Source organism: Mesocricetus auratus, unplaced genomic scaffold, assembly GCF_017639785.1.
Source record: "Mesocricetus auratus isolate SY011 unplaced genomic scaffold, BCM_Maur_2.0 Super-Scaffold_100033, whole genome shotgun sequence".
NCBI classification, from domain to species: Eukaryota; Metazoa; Chordata; class Mammalia; order Rodentia; family Cricetidae; genus Mesocricetus; species Mesocricetus auratus.
Genome location: NW_024429213.1, coordinates 4,243,475 through 4,261,667, shown reverse-complemented (window position 1 = coordinate 4,261,667; position 18,193 = coordinate 4,243,475).

Here is an 18,193-nt window from a genome sequence, read left to right as displayed (position 1 = left end):
AATACCAGGAAACTTAGTCCGTGGGAACTACCCCTGCCCCCAAGATGAGCCAATGAAATGCCTGTCACTTATGTAACCATTGAAACTCTATAAATATTGTACTCCCTGAAAGCCCGGTATGCTCTGCACCCGAGTTGCAGTAGCATCCGCAGGCGTCTGTGTACTCAATGAATCACCTCTTGCATTTGCAGCCAGTGGTCTGGCCCCGGTTCTTGGGCAGAGGGTTCGGTTCAGTGCCCGGCGCTTTGATGCCGAGGTCTTTCATTGGAGGTTCCCCGAGATTTCTGCCCCAGAACCACCAGTGCCACCGGGAGGTAAGCTAGCCGGCACCCTGTCTGCTTTGTTCTTTGTTATATGTATGTATGTTGATCTGTCTCCAAGCAGGTTGGCTAAGTAGTCATTCAGTAACTAGGGCGGCTTGAGAAGAGGCTGACGGGCCCAGACTTCTCCCCCGCCACCCTGGCAAACGTGCCAGGGATCTGGAGAGCTCAATTGTTTGGAGCTCATGGGCCTGAAAAGGGAAAAAACGGGACCACTACTCCTGTTGACCCATCTGAGTATTTACTTTCGGTTCTCCGCCGAAAGCGCGCAGCATGGCAGCATGTCTGGTTGTGAGTTGCTTAATTGTGTTATTTGTCTTGTTCGTCTATTTGTCTTTGCATTTTGAGTTTTCTGATTCAAGCATGGGACAAACCATAACCACCCCTTTGAGCCTTACTTTAGATCACTGAAATGAAGTGCAGATTCGTGCCTCTAACCAGTATAAACTGCACATCTGAGTGGCCAACCTTCGATGGCTGGCCACAGGATAGGACTTTTAACCTAGAAATTATTTTACAGGTTTATGATCGGGTCTTTGACAAGGGACCCCATGGACACCTGGACCAGATAGCATACATTGTTATTTGGGAAAATTTGGCTACAGACCCCCAACATGGGCAGCCCTGTTTGTGACTCTCCTACCTCCTCCGAAGGCAGGGAGAAAACCATCGGCTCCTCCCCTCCCCCCTTCTTCACCCTTGGTCCCTGTCCCAGCTCCAGATCATCATCTACTCTTAGATGATGCGGTTCTCATAGAAATCTTACAAGGGGAAAACTACAAGTAACAAGTTTTGTAAAGTTAATTTAAATTTGCTAATAGGTTTTCATGTTCAGGATAAATAATTTTTCAACCCTGTTGATAAGGTGACTTTCATGTTAAGACAGCTGTTGCATGCCAATTTTTTTTATGTGTGTGTACAATTGGTTGAGTATCTAATATGCCCCAGGTTCAGTAACTAAACAATTCTTTTTATAAGTTGGTCCTATGGCTGAGGACTTTGGCCAAGCCTAGCTAGTCACTGACCCATCTTATCCCTCTGTCTCTGTTCTTGCCCGCCTATACACATGGTGCAGGTCAGGGGTCTTCTCTTGCTGCCCTAAACACATGGCATGCTGGACAAAAGTCTCTCCCGCCATGTGCCATGGTATAGAGCATGCTGCAGCAGGGTCTCCTATCCCTGAGCATGCAGTGAGGCAGCTGCTCTGTTCTCCAACTGCTGCTGCAGCCCTCACAGCTGAGCCTGCTCTGTCCTCACCTGCCTGTCTGTGAGGTGTGCAGGATGTGAGGATGGGTCTCTCTCTCTCTCTCTCTCTCTCTCTCTCTCTCTCTCTCTCTCTCTCTCTCTCTCTGTCTCTCTCTCTCTCTCTCTTTCTGTCTCTCTGCCCCACGCACATGGCGTGCTGGCAAAGGAGCCATCTGCCAGCTTTTCCCTCCACCAGAGCTCCCTGCTCAAACACACAGGGCTGGAGCAGGTAACCCATTTGGCCAGATCCGGTCTTTCCACAGAAACTAAATGGCCTTAAAGTTATAACTACAAGAGAAAAAAAATGTAAACTGTTTACTATGATGTTTCATTTCTACAAATGCTAAATTTTAAAAATTGATCTCTCAAAAATTATATATGCTTGTTTTGTTAAAAAGTTCTATCGGTATTTTCTGTCATAATCTAAGTTTTATTACAAGCATAGAGCTAAAACAAAAGTGGTGCAGGTCGCCACCGTTTTACAGTCAGTCACATGGCAAGCTGGCCACATGGCTGGCTGGTAGCCATTTTACTAAAGTTAAAAGAGATACCTGATCCACCATCTTAACTAAAGGTGACCACATTTAAGTTATGAGGTACCATCCTATCAACAAGTTTTTATTCAGATTTAAAATGTTAATGCTTTTATACACAGAAATGCTAAGTTTTATAATTTAACAGTCACCCAGATAATAATGGTTTTAAAGGCCTAAAATGTATTTTAATTTTCAATATAAAAAACATTAAGGGATTTCAGAACAGTTTTTAAAATGTTTTCAATTTATAAGGTTATAAGATATTTATACTGTTAAAATGTTTAAAGCTAAACCTGACAGTTCTAGTTTTATAAAGGTTAATAAAGTTTATACTTTCAACAGTTAAGCTTAAGGCAGACAAACCTCTAATACTTCAGAGACCTGAAGAACATGGCATTTAAAATGTTAATTTAAAAGTTTATAATATCAGACAGACTTCCAGATCCTAACAGTGACCCAAAGTCTCCAAAGAAGATTACAAGGCACCCCGGTCCCTACACCCGGATTGTGTTGACTCTGACCAGTGAGCAAGATGCTCAAAGGTGACACCTGCTGCTGCCAGGACCTGGCCCAGAATGTGGACAAAGCTGCTGGACACTGGAAAATTGACTGCACCCCTTTTGCTGAAACAAAACAAGGTCAGTCTTTTCCATGTCCCTCTTCCACAGAGAGAAAGAAAACTCACCTTACAGGCCTGGTAAAGATTGATGCTGTTCCTGATACTTGTGCCTCCAGTACTAATAGAGGAGACTTGGGTATGGCTGTATATGGACTGGTACCTGGCACTTTTTAGTAGATTCGGGGACTGTATAAAATTTATCCTTCTCAGATCTCTAAAAGTATTAATGGTTATCAGCTTGACATCAGGCAGCCAAATCCACACGACTATAGTCAGCTTGGTAGCTCATTTTATTTATGTAAAAATCAAGCCTTAATATGTCTCAATAAGGACCAAAGGATGTAAATACTTGTTCAATCACAAGCTCAAGGTTTTTAGGTTTATTTTGGTTATCATCTAAGTATAAACTTAAAGGGCTTTTCATCAGGCCAAAGTTACCTCTGTCCAATTCATACCTTGACAGAAGACAAATGTACACTACTAGCCCAAATCTGTAGTTTCTGCTAGGACAAAATATAGATACCCAGATATCTGCTTTTTCTACAATGTAGATTTCAGTACCAATTGATAATGCTAATGTACCTATAACCTTTATGTCCTTTTGTATAACAAGATTTATATAGGCTTCAGAGGATCAAAAGTCATACAGCTTGGATCCACTTCTCACAGGTCAAAGAGGACTCCAGATAAGAACAGCCAGTTATCCCACCTGTCTGTTCCTGAGAATGAGATTTTCTCTCCTGGTCATGGGGTTCCTGACCTTCCTGATCACTAATACTATGGGTCTAAAGAGTTCCAATTAAATACACAAGTTTTAACTTCTGTTCCCAGTTTTAAACATGTCTTAAACAGGTTTCCACTTCTGGCAAACACATCGGAACATCAGTTGCTGACCACAGCCTGCTCCTAAAGACTGTGAGCCCTAGACTTGCTGTGGATGTAAACCAGTTCAGCTGATGTGGACACCCCCTGTCTCTTCAACACAGTCTGCCAATCAGCTGCTCCTGGATAGATACCCCATTGCCTAAATTCCCTTTTTGCTTTTGACTTGCATTTCAGCCTTCTTGGGTCCCCTAACTTCGTCCCAAAGTCAGCAAGAAGTAGCATGGAAAGAAATACACCGTCCTTTTTTCCCTGGTTGAGATGCTAAGTCAAAAGAAAAAAAATTCCCTTACATAGGGAACAGTATAATAAGAGAGGGAGACATATGTGCCACTCTCAAAGAAGAATGTCTTTTTTTTTATGCAGACAAGACTGGGGTAGTACCCGAAACTCTGGATAAACTCAAGGAAAGACTAACTGTTCGTCAGAAAAAAATTTAAATCCCAACAATACTGGTATGAGGGTTGGTTTAACAAATCCCCCTGGTTCGCTGCACTAGTCTCTACTCTTTTGGGCCTCCTAACCTTTGGGCCCTACGTTCTCAAACAATAATTCAAGTTTTAGTCCTAACTCAACAATACCATGCCCTCAAACAGATGGAACCATAAGTAAACCTTAAGTAGAGAGGGCTGGACAATAGGTAAAAGATTCTACCTATGCACAAGAACAAGGGGGGAATGAAAGACCCCTACCCAGGACCCCCTAGGAAAAGAAAAGCAAGGCCAGGCTGTTGCCTAATGAAAGAAACCCAGACCAGGTACTTCACCCAGCTGGCAGGATGTCAAACAGGATCTATGATCACCAGAGCAGTCATGGGACCCGGATAATAATTGCTGAAGCGTGCCAGGGTCTTTTATGTGGCAATACCAGGACACCTAGTCCTTGGCAACTACCCTTGCCCCCAGTTGTGTCTATGATCACCATAGTAGTCATGGGACCCGGATAATAATTGCTGAAGCATGCCGGGGTCTTTCATAAAGTAATACCCGGAAACTTAGTCCGTGGGAACTACCCCTGCCCCCAAGATGAGCCAATGAAATGCCTGTCACTTATGTAACCATTAAAACTCTATAAATATTGTACTCCCTGCAAGCCCGGTATGCTCTGCACCCGAGTTGCAGTAGCATCCGCAGGCGCCTGTGTACTCAATGAATCACCTCTTGCATTTGCAGCCAGTGGTCTGGCCCCGGTTCTTGGGCAGAGGGTTCGGTTCAGTGCCCGGCGCTTAGATGCCGAGGTCTTTCACAATCATGAGCCAAACACACCTATTCTCGTTTAAGTCACTTTTGTCAGGATATTTTATTACAGTGTGATAGTTTGAAGAAGAAATGTCCTCCATAGTCTCGGGCATTTGAATAACTGTTTCCCAGTTGGTGACAATGTTTGGAAGTGTGTCATTTAGTAAGTCCAGACTTACTCCTTCAGGATGTCACTGGAGGCAGGCTTTGAGAGCTTAAAGGTTCAAGACACTTCCAGTTCATTGTTTCTGGTTTCTGCTTGTGGTTCCAGATGTGAGTGCTCAACTTGCTTCTCCAGCTGCCAAGTCTGTCCCCACCACCACAGACATCACAGAGTCTCTAGGAATGTAAGCTCAGTTGATTCTTTCATGAATTGCATTGGCCACAGTGTTTTAGCCCAGCAACAGAAAAGTAACTAATGCATGCAGCAGCAGGAAACAAAGACAAGAGACTGATCTTTGGTGTTTTTTCAGTTTTCAGTTGGATAAAATAAGCACTTTGAAAAAGACATGTTTTGAAAGAGGTGCACAAGTAAACAGCAGTTTTATATTTTAATGCCATAAAATCAAAGATCCAAACTTGACTACATATAACTAGTTCATTTAGTATTTGACAAAAATACCAAAACCATATTCCAGAGAAAAGAAAACATCTTCAGTAGATGGTGCTGGGAAAACTGGATTGTCCTCAATAGAAGAATGAAATTAGACTTGTTCCTACCTCCTTAGACAAAAACTAAGTGGATCAAAGATGCAAATGTGAAACCAGCATCACTGAAACTGTAAGAAAAAAACATAGGGAGTATTCTACATGATACAAATATAGAAAAGTACTTCCTGAATAGGACTTCCCTTGCCCAAGAATTAAGGCTCACAGTGACAAGTGGTGCCTTATAAAAATAGAAAATCTTTGGTAGCTTCCTGCTCCATCCACGGAACTAGGACTAGACTGGCTGCCTGTGCTTGGGGTCCACCGCTGGTCTTCCATCCCAGTGGCAGGAACCAACGCACCATAATCTCCTGCTCTACCCACGGGTCCAGGTAAACCAGGGCCCGGCCGCCTGCCTGGACCTGGGCTCTGCCACTAAGACTTCCATCCCGGCAGCGACAGTAGGAGCCAAGGTACCATAGTTTCCTGCTCCACCCACAGAACTAGGAATAGACCAGCTGCAGGTGCTTAGGGACTGTCACTGCAGTTTCCATCCCAGAGGCAGGAGCAAAGTCATTCCAGCACCCTAGTTTCCTGCTCCCACCCACGTGACTAAGACTATCAGGGTCTGTCTCCAGGCCACACTCCTGTGCCTGGGGTATGCCACAGGGGCTCCCATCCATCCCAGTGGGATCCAAAGCACCCCAGCATCCTAGTCCATTTCTTCACCCATGTGACCAGGAAGTGGAGAGCTACCACAACAGTGAACTTGCCTACATCCACTAGAAGGGAACCCCGGTCCCAAACCCACCAGGAGGGGAAGAGGCACCCTCTGGAACCCACTGCAAGAACGGATGTGAAGGAGACAATATAAAAACACAAGGAGCAATAGAAAAACCAATATGACACTGCCAGAGTCCAGAGACCCTACACCAACAAGACTGGAACACCCCAACACAAATGAACCAGAAGAGAATGACATAAAAAACAACTTCATGGAAATGATAGAGGTCCTCAAAGAGGATATGAGAAAATCCCTTAAAAAGATGGAAGAAAAAACAATCCAAAAAATTCAAGAAATGGAGCAAAAGACAAAGCAAAAATTGCAAGAAACAATTCAAACAGTGCAAGGGCTGAAATCTGAAATAGAAACAATAAAAACAGTCTGAAGGAATGCTGGAAATAGAAAACTGGGAAAACGGTCAGATACTACAGATGCAAGCATAACTAACAAAATACAACAGATGGGAGAGAGAATCTCAGGTGTTGAAGATACACTAGGAGAATGAGATTCATTGATCAAAGAAAATCTTAAGTCCAACAAATCCCTAACAAAAACATCCAGGAAATATGGGACACCGTGAAAACACCAAACCTAAGAATAACAGGTATAGAAGAAGGTGAAGAAACCCACCTCAAAGGGCCAGAAAACATATTCAACAAAATAATAGAGGAAAACTTTCCCAACCTAAAGAAAAACATGCCAATGAAGGTGCAAGAAGCTTACAGAACACCAAATAGAGTGGACCCCCCAAAATCCCCTCGACACATAATAATCAAGACCCCAAACATACAGAATAAAGAAAGAATATTAAGAGCAGCTAGGGAAAAAGGCCCAGGTACATATAAAGGAAAACCTATCAGAATTATACCTGACTTCTCCATGGAAAATATGAAAGCCAGAAGGTCCTGGACAGATATTCTACCAACATTAAGAGACTACGGATGCCAGCCAAGACTGATATATCCAGCAAAGCTTTCAATCACTATAGATGGAGAAAACAAGATATTTCATGACAAAACCAGATTTAAACAATACATGTCCACTAACCCAGCCCTATAGAAAATTCTGGAAGGAAAACTCCAACCCAAGGAAGTTAACTACAACCAGAAAAACATAGGCAATAGATAATCCCACTTTACCAACAGGCAAAAGAAAAAGTAGTGGCAATCCACATACAGTTTCACCACCACCAACCATTCCAAAAACAAAGAAGAATGAACAATCAATGTTCATTAATTTCCCTCAATACTAATGGTCTTAACTCCCCCATAAAAAGACACAGGTTAACAGAATGGATTTGAAGACAGAATCCATCCTTCTGCTGCATACAGGAAACACACCTCAGCTTCAAAGACAGACGTTATTTCAGAGTTAAGGGTTGGGAAAAGATATTCCAATCAAATGGTCCCAAGAAACAAGCGGGGGCAGCAATCCTAATATCTAACAAACTAGACTTTAAACTGAAATCAATCAAATGAGATGAAGGAGGCCACTTCATACTCATCACAGGAGAAATCAACCAAGATGAAGACTCAATTCCGAATATCAATGCCCCAAATGCAAGGGAATCCACGTTCATAAAAAGAAACATTAGTAAAACTCAAAGCACATGTCAAACCTCACATACTTGTAGTGGGAGACTTCAACATCCCACTCTCACCACTAGACAGGACCACAAGACAGAAACTTAGCAAGGATACAAAGGACCTAATAGATGTTATGACCCAATTGGGTTTAACAGACAACTATAGAACACTCCATCCAAACACAAAAGAATATACCTTCTTCTCAGCTCCACATGGAACCTTCTCAAAAATCGACCATATACTTGGCAACATAGCAAACCTTAACAGGTACAAAAAATTGGAATAACTCCATGTATCTTATCAGACCATCATTCCCTAAAGTTGGAATTCAACAATAACACAAATAGGAGAAACCCTGCAAACTCATGGAAATTGAATAATGACGCAATTGCACCCCTCCTGCGTCAAAGAAGAAATAAAAAAGAAATTAATGACTTCCTAGAATTCAATGAGAATGAAGACACAACATACCCAAACTTATGGGACACTTTGAAAGCAGTGCTAAGAGTTCATAGCACTAAGTGACCACACGAAGAAACTGGAGAATAGTCACACTAGAGAATTAACAGCACAACTGAAAGCTCTAGAACAAAAGGTAACACAGACCCAGAACGGCAAACATCATATGCGCTATTCTCTTACTTGTGGTTGTTAGCTCCAGTCTTTAGATGTAAACATATAACCTGGATTAACTGAAGACACCAGAGAAGTGCAAAAGGATCAAGATGGAGAGCTATGTCATGAGAGGGAAATACTTGCTCTAAAGAAGGAAATCCAAAAATTAGTTGTGGGAGACTTACCTGAATAGGTGAGAGAGAGGGCAACGGAGAGGGAGTGGGAAGGACAAGGAATAAAACAATACTAAGGATGTTTGAGAACTTCGTAGGGAATTATATAATTTTATATTGACTTAAAATCACATGTAGGTGAAGTTACAGTACTTATAGGAGAACCTACTACTGCCACTTTTCTAAATGAATTTCATTTCTAACTTCATTCTAAATATTTATCTTTACATCTACAGATAGATGTAGTTCCTCCCATCCGTCACCAAAGCTTCTTTGTGCTGCCTTTGGAAATCATTCCACAATGTCCCAGCTGTCAAACTGCAGAAAATAGGTGACCATTAGGGTGCCCACTTAATTAATACAATTAATTACAACACAACACTCGGTTTCAGGGAATGTATGGGAGAAGGAGACAGATTGTTAGAGTCAGACGACTAGGACATCTGCTTCAAAATAGTCTCTTTTAAAAAAGGACGGAGTGAGTACTAAAGGTTGGGTCTTGGAGGACTTGGGTTTGGGGATGAATATGATCAAAACATAGTGTAGAAATTCTTAAAGAGTTAACAAAAATATTATATTTTTAAAAGAAATGGAAAACATATGCAGTGAGATTCATAATCATGAGAATTCAACATGAGTTTCATGAATAAAACACTGCTCATGTATGAGAGAGGAGCTATATGGTAACGACAAACAAATTTCTTAAAATATCCAGGAAAGCTACTAAAAAGAATCAGATGTGAAATTCCTAAACTATAAAGGGAAATCAAAACAAAATATACAGACTTTTGTGTCCTGGTGACAGTAAAAAAGAAAAAAAAATGAGGGAGAGAAAAACAAAACACGGAAAGCAAATATAAATGTAAGAAATAAAATGGGGGTACAAACGACAATAAATATTTTCATCAAACCTTTCTAGCTAAAAAAGTAATCCTTGGGTTCAGAGAGATACCTCAGTGGTCAAAAACACTGGTTGTTCCTCACAGGACATGGGTTCAAGTACTAGCACCCACATGTTGGATCACAACCATTTGTAACTTCAGTTCCAGGGAATCCAATACCTTCTTCTGTGCCCTGTGGCACCAGGCACACACATGGTGCATGGACATACATGAAGGAAACGCCTACAAACACAAAGTCAAAATTCAAAATTAGGAACAACTTTAAAGGCAATCATAATAAAGTAGATTTTAAAATATTTTTTCTTAAGATTTTATACATGTATACAATGCATCTTGATTAGATCCTTCTCTCACTCTCCCAACACATCCCTCCTCCAACTTCATTTCCTCTTTTTAAAAATAGTCCACAGAGTCCAATTAGTGCTGCCCATCTGCACATGGGTATGTACGATGCAATCATAGACTCCCCAAATACACTGATTACTAATAAAATGGAAAACGGATATATGGGAAAATATTAGTGGAAAGAAAGCTGTGCTGTTATGAGTTATACACATGGCTGGTGTATAAGAGAGGAGCTGTCTATATATGTCTGAGTGTGACTTTATGCATGTACATGCAGTACTTGAGGAGGCCAGAAAAGGATGTCAGATGCTCTAAAGCTGAAGTTACAGGCAGTTTTAAGGTTACTGGCAGGTGTGCTGGAACCTGACAATATGAACTCTTAACCACTAAGTCATCTCTCCAGCACCTCATTTGCACTCTCAGAAATGAATAACAATTTAAAACAAAAAGCAGAGGGCTCGAGTGATGACTCAGTGTTTAAGAGCACTGGCTGCTCGTCCAGCGGACCTGGGTTCAATTCCAAGCACCCATATGACATCTCACAACTGTCTGTAACTCCAATTCCAGGGAGCTTGACACCCTCACACAGACATATATGCAGGAAAAACACCAATGCACATGAAAACAAAAAGCTTAAGTAATTTATATAAGCAAATCTATTCGCTGATCCTAGCAGCTTAATATAATAGCCCGGACCTTTCCCCTGTTTTGTTGTTATTTGTTTTGTTTTTATTTTTGTTTGTTTTTTGTTGAGCTTCTTTGAAGAAAAGTCTTATTCTACCAAATAGGAGGGAGAGACATGATCTCAGAGATGCTCATGTCAGGGACCAGCAAGGGCTACCTGAGCTGTATTGGTGAGAAAGAGCCTTAACTTCTAAGAGTTCTTCAGGAACTTCAGGAAGTGGAAAAAGTGGACACCTTTCTCTATTCCAGAGAACCTAAACTTTTCTCTCTTCTTGAATTCCTAACTACAGTGCAGTCTCCAGAACAGCAATGAGGTTGATCATAACATTAGAAAGAATAGGCTAATATTTCACTGGTCCCAGTACAAGATAGCTGATTTGGGCAAAGGATGGGAGCTTAATTTACAACACTATCCTGCAGCAGGACCTATTTCACAGGTCTGAAAAGCTTTATGTGCAGGCCTTCATGGCTGTCTTCCTGGATAGGGGGTCTATGCAAAGAACAAACAGACAAACAAAAAGAAATTTCTGATAGCTTGGATGATCTCTATTTGTGCTCTAATCTCTGATTGCCAAACAGAAAAAAATGGGCAACAAGACGCAGGTGAAGTATCTTCTCCCACTTCACAGAGCTCTCCATAACCTCCACAGTCTCTCATTTACCCTCAAGTCACCAAAAAAATGAAGCTAACCCTATGTGCCATCCTCGACCATGATGACTATTGCAATCTCCTCGGATAAAATGCCTGCATAGTTAAGAACAGAGTCCATGTCACTTTATTTCTCAATTGTTTCAATCCTTGACCTTCCAGACCTTAACTTGATCTTATGGCCTTACATGGAAACACTTTTACATAGTCTTGACTACTTTCTGTATCTCTAGGGGAAAATAGAGGACCTGAAAGGAAGCTAAAAAGCATTCCATACTATTTCATCTGAATCCTAATAACCAGCTGCCTAGTGCACAGGTTCTCCCAGTTTGTAAACCCATTCACTGGAATTATACCTAGAAGGTATCTATAGGTGTAAAGTGATGATAGTCTCACTGCAGAACTTAAAAAATGTGTTAAGTGTATTGTTTGAAAGAGCACAGCCATACTGGGGACTCCAAGGCCTCATACATATGAGCCATCAGTAAGGCTGGTTCTCCATGTGTCTTTTTATTGCTGTGAAGAGACTCAATGACCATGGCAACTCTTTCAAAGAAAACTTTTAATTGAGGTGGTGGCTTACAGTTTCAGAAATTCAGTTTATTATCATCTGACAGAAAGCATGGTGGTGTGCAGGCAGACGTGGTGCTGGCTCCATCTTGACCAGAAGGCAGCAGAAAGTAACACCAGACACTGGGTAGTATCCTTAGCATAGGAAACCTCAAGGCCTGCCCCACACAGTGACACACTTTCTCCAAAAGGCCACACCCACTCCAACAAAGCCACATCTCCTTATGAGGTTGTGGGAGTCAATTACATTCAAACTACAACACCATGTAAGTCTGGCTCAAGAAGGGTAGGCAAGTTCTCAATGTAATTATGCTGACCCACCTCCTGACAATGGGCAGGATACACACCCCACCATTCATGCAGATACTTAGACAACTCAAAGAGCCCTGTGTTGCATGGCTACATCATGCATTACATGGATGCGTAAGGACTCTGTACACCTGTACAAGCTTCCCCTTTTAAGCGAGCACCTCCCACCTGTTTGCCCCTTATCCTCTTCCCTTCTTCTTCCCCTTTCTCCCTCTTCCATCTCTGTTCCCCTTCCCCTTCCATCTCTGTTCTGGGTCGGCCAACACCTACCCCTCCCTTTGTTCCCTTCCCCCAATAAACTCCATGAGGGTTTGTTGAGTTTTGTGGTTCATGTTTCATCGCCCACAGCTGAAGCAAAACAAGAACACTCAGTATTCTGAGTATGAGTGTTTACGTCCTCCCCTCTATACGGCTCACCTATAGAAATCTTTACTGAAGTTAGCCAAGCCCTCCCACTGTGCTGTACCTAACAAACATGTTAAATTACAAATTCCCCTCTGATCATGTCTGTGCATATGTCTGTGTGTCTGTGCTTTCTTCATTCAATGAGGCTTTTAGTCAGGGTTCCAGGACCTGAGTCATATGGCAGTTAAGGAACTTAACACTAACAAGATCAGAAAGGTTATTCAAGTAAGGGAGGAAAACACTGAACTATTTCTCAACAGGCTAATCAAGGCCTTTAGGAAACGCTGTAGCCTGAAGGATGCGCTCCTCTGGGACATTTTATTAGGCAGTCAGACCCTGACCAGGAACCTCATTTTGATCCAGTTCAGCTAGGGGAACTGAGTATTCCTAAAGACCTATGAGGACACAAACGTTTTATGTCAATACATTTTATATACATTTTATTTAAATTAGAAACAATCTTATTTTATACATCAATCCCAGTTCCCTCTCCCTTCCATCCTCCCATGCCCCCCACTGACCCTCCCATGCCATCCTCTATCCACTCCCCAGGGAGGGTGAGACCTTCTATGAGGGATTATCAAAGTCTGTCATATCATATCTAGGCTGAGAGAGTGCCCCTCCATGGGGAATGGACCCCCAAAGTCCTTTCATGCACTAGGGATAAATATTGGTTCCACTGCCAGAGGTCCCATAGAGTGCCCAGGCCTCCTAACTGACACCCACATTCAGGGGGCCTGGTTCAGTCCTATGCTGTTTTTCCCAGCAGTCAGACTGGGATCCATGATCTCCCACTTGCTCAGGTGAGCTGTTTCTGTAGGAGTTCCCAGCATGGTCTTGACCCTTTTGCTCATCCTTCCTCCCTCTCTACAACTGTATTCCATGAGTTTGGCTCAGTGCTTAGCTGTGAATCTCTGCTTCTGCTTCCATTAGCTACTGGGTGAAGGCTTTAGGATATCATTTAAGGTACTCATCAATCTCATTGTAGGGGAAGGACATTTAAGGTAGCCTCTCCACTATTGCTTAGATTCTTAATAGGGGGTCATACTTGTGAATCTCTGGATATTTCCCTAGTGTCAGATTTCTCTTTAAACCTATAATGGGTCCCTCTATTATAGTATCCTTTTCTTGCTCTCCTCTATTCTTCCCTCTACTCAATCTTCTTGTTCCCTCATGTCCTCCTCTCCCTTCCTCTTCTCCCCTTCTCTTTCTCCTACTTCCATCTCCTGTTCCCCGAGTGTGCTCCCAATTTGCTCAGGAGCTCTTGTCCATTTCCCCTTCTCTGGGGGACCATGTATGTCTCTTCTAGGGAACTCCTTGCTTCCTAGCTTTTCTTGCGGTGTGGATTGAAGGAAGGCAATCCTTTGCTCTATGTCTATTATCTATATAAGAGTGAGTACCTACCATGCTTGTATTTCTGTGACTGGGTTACCTCGCTCAGGATGGTTTCTTGATTTATATCCACTTGCCTGTGAATTCCAAGATTTCATTTTTTTTGCCGCTGAGTAATACTCCATTGTGTAAATGTACCTCATTTTCTCCATCCATTCTTCAGTTGAGGTGCATATAGGCTTCTTCCAGGTTCTAGCTATTACAAACAACACTGCTATGAACATAGTTGTTCCTTGTTGTACGAATGTGCATTCTTCAGGTATAGGCCCAAGAGTGGATTGCTGGGTCTTGAGGAAAACTGATTTTCCTGAGGAACCGCCATACTGATTTACAAAGTAACCACAAGAGTTTGCAATCCCACCAGCAGTGAAGAAGTCCTGCCTTTCTCCACATCCTCTCCAGCATAAACTGCCACTGATGTTTTGATTTTAGCCATTCTGACAGTTGTAAGATGGTATCTCATGGTTGTTTTGATTTGCATTTCCCTGATGGATAAGGATGTTGAGTACTTTCTTAAGTGTCTTTCAGCTGTTTTAGACTCCTCTATTGAGAATTCTCTATTTAGTTCTGTAGCCCACTTTTTAATTGGATCCTTTGGTGTTTTGGAGACTTGCTTCTTGAGTTCTTTGTAAACTTTGGAGATCAACCCTCTGTCAGATGTGGGGTTGGTGAAGATCTTTTCCCATTCTGTGGGCTGCCATTTCATCATCTTGACTGTGTCCTTTGCCTTACAGAAGCTTCTCAGTTTCTGGAGGTCCCATTTATAAATTGTCAAACTCAATGTCTGTGCTACTGGAGTTATGTTCAGGAAGCTGTCTCCTGTACCAATTCATTCAAGGGTATCTCCCACTTTCTCTTCTAGCAGGTTCATTGTGGCTGGATTTATGTTGAGGTCTTTGATCTATTTGGCTTTTTGCATGGTGATAGATAAGGATCTATCTGCAGTCTTCTACATGTCAGCATCCAGTTATGCCAGCACCATTTGTTGAAGATGCTTTCTTTTTTACATTGTATAATTTTAGCTTTTTGTCAAAAATCAAGTGTTTGTAGGTGTGTCTGTTAATCTCAGAACTTTCAATTCGATTCCATTTGTCTACCTGTCTATTTTTGTGCCAATACCAAGCTGTTTTCAGGACTATAGCTCTATAATAGAGCTTGAAGTCAGGGATGGTGATTCCTCCGGAAGTTCCTTTATTGTACAGGATTGTTTTGGCTTTTCCGTTTTGTTTTGGATTTTTGTTTTTCAATGTGAAGTTGCGAATTGTTCTTTCAAGGTCTGTGAAGACTTGTGTTGGGATTTTGATGGGGATTGCACTGAATCTGTAGATTGCTTTTGTCAAGATTGCCATTTTTACTATATTGATCCTACCTATCCAAGAGCATGGGAGATCTTTCCATTTCCTGGTGTCTTCTTTAATTTCTTTCTTTAAAGACTCAAAGTTCTTGTGGTACAGGTCTTTCACTTGTTTGGTTAGCGTTACCCCAAGGTATTTTATGTTGTTTGTGGCAATTGTAAAGGGTGATGTTTCTCTGATTTCTTTCTCGGCCCTTTTATCATCTGTATATAGTATGGCTACTGATTTTTTTTAGTTTATCTTGTATCCTGCTACTTTGATGAAGGTGTTAATCAGCTTGTAGGAGTTCCCTTGATTTCATTTTGCTGTCTTCATTCTCTTTGAATTCTTTTTTTTGTTTGTTTGTTTTTTTTCGAGACAGGGTTTCTCTGTGGCTTTGGAGGCTGTCCTGGAACTCACTTTGTAGACCAGGCTGGCCTCGAACTCACAGAGATCCGCCTGCCTCTGCCTCCCGAGTGCTGGGATTAAAGGCGTGCGCCACCAACGCCCGGCTCTCTTTGAATCCTAAGAAGTTTTTAATTTCTTTTTTTTATTTCTTACTTGACCCAGGAATGGTGAAATAGCACATTGTTCAGTTTTCCATGAGTTGTAGGGTTTCTGCAATTTGTGCTTTTGTTTAATTATGGCTTTAAACCATGGTGATCTGATAAGATACAGGGGGTTGTGTTGGGGAAGTCCTGTCTCAATAAAGCACTGCTGGCCAATAGGAATCTAGATAGGTGGGACTAGGAGTCCAGGAGGACTCTGGGAAGGAGAAACACAGAGAGTCAAGATGTAATGCCATGGGGTAGGAAGCACGGAAAGTTCTCCAGTAAGAGAAATACTTAGATTAACAATTACTGGGTAATTACTTAAGTCAGAGCTAGCCAGCAAGAAACAAGCAAGGCAAACAGCTTCATTATTAATATAGCCTCCTGTGTGTTTATTTGGGACTGATGTGGCTCTGGAACCAGGCTGGCGGGAAGGCTTCTCTCAAGGAAAAAGCTTCTCTTTACAAATGGTACCAGGAGTGGGGTTGAATTTCCACATAGAATGACAAAAGCTTTAAAGGAATTTTAGAAACAAAAGGACAGAGAGAAGCACGGCTTTTTGGTAGCAGCATTTTTCTCAGGTGGGCTCTGTTTTGCTAGCGACAAGCCAAGATTCACGTGGCTCGCTTACGGGAGTCTTCCTGACTCGGCATTAAAAAAAAAAAACAGCAAGGTTCTTTTAAGAGGCTCCGCTAAGGATTGAAAGGTGTGTACGCACAGCTGGAAGTGGCAGTGACCACATCTCCAAGCCAGCAGCTGGAGTCACGCTTACGCCTGCCATCTTGGAACAAACGGCAGTTTAAAACAGCTGCGGTTTCAACAGATAAGACACGTGGCCAGAAAAACATAAAGATTTACAGTAAAGTCAGACTTGGATGAAGAAAAACCTCTAAAGGTTTACAGTGTGTTTAAAAATATATGTAAGATTGAGAGAAAAAAAACAAAACGGCCCTGCTGTGGTGGCGCCCGCCGGTAGGATTTGCTGTAGAGGCAGAGGCAGGCAGATTTCCAAAGAGAAATACTGTCTCAAAGAAAAATAAATAAAAGTAAAAGAAATAGAGTAATAATAGATAAATAAATAAGCCACGTAAAGATGGAAAATACACAGAGAGTCTGGATACTGTACGCTATTGTGTTTTTCAGTTTTTTGATTGCTCAGGAAGGAACAACTGCTAAAGTACACTTGATTATAAATGCTGCTGAATTAATTCAACTTATATCTTTTGAAAATGCCTTGACTTAAAAGTTTAAGTATAAGGATATGTTACTTGGGAAAGGAGATTTTGTTTATGTTTCTACAGAAAATGAAAAGCTGAGGATTCCTCCCAGGCTTCTGTGGTTTGATGAACCAAGACCCCCGGAAGCAGTGGACCAAGTGTTCCAACAACTGAAACAGCTAAGATGATGGAGCTTCACAGACCCTGAAAATAAGGACTTATACAGGTTTCTGAGTTTTGTTATGATCCCCAAGGTATGAACAGCCCCCGCTTCCAGCACGAAGCAGTTTGGAATGAGCGACGTCCTAATTCCCATCTTGTTTATAAATATTTGTTTCCATTTATATGGGATTGTTTATAATTGGTTAATGATCACAGCCAATCTTTTTTTAATGGTAAAGAGGGGAATTATGGTATGGGTATTGTTTTTCATTTATTGATACAAATTCAAGGTCAATTTTGTGATGTGTATATTTCTCCTCTTGATTAAGTATTGTGCTTATACTGATCTTTTAAGACATAATGCATAATTGAATACAGACTATAGATAGTTACTTATAATAGAATTTATAGTTAGGTAAGTTAGGTTTTCTAGATATACAGAAATACATTTGAGATAGATAAACAGTCTTCAAACCTCTCAAAGACCTTCAGAAAATGGCATTTAAAATGGCATTTAGGGTTTTTCTTGACAATGAGAAATGTCTGCTCCTGGCAGCACCAATTATGTCTGAGAGGAAGATGGGCATTGAAGAAACTCGTTATGGAGTTTGCTTTCAACATGGCAAGATTAGCCATTTGGGCAAGAAACTGCTCTTTCCTGTACTGTTTGACTGTTGCAGTATAAACTGGATATGCAGGACCCACAGGAAAGTGACTGCTGAACTCAAATAGTCCTTCAGGGTTCCTGCTTCATGGAAGAGTCTACAAGACTTTCTGCAGGGCAAAGAAAAATGACTGACAGACTTTCAATGCAGATGGACAGTTTTGAAATTTCCTGCTTTGCTGAGAAGTATTCCAGACAGACTGTGGCCTATGGGCTGAAGATGGGTGCCCCAACGTTACAGAGGAACTTCGGGTGACTGTCCAGGCAGTAAGATGTCTCTGTCAGTTCTAGTGTTTACATATTATCCTTCTGAGGTCTTTGATAGAGTTGAAGACAGATAGTTATAATTATAGTTTTCCTTAG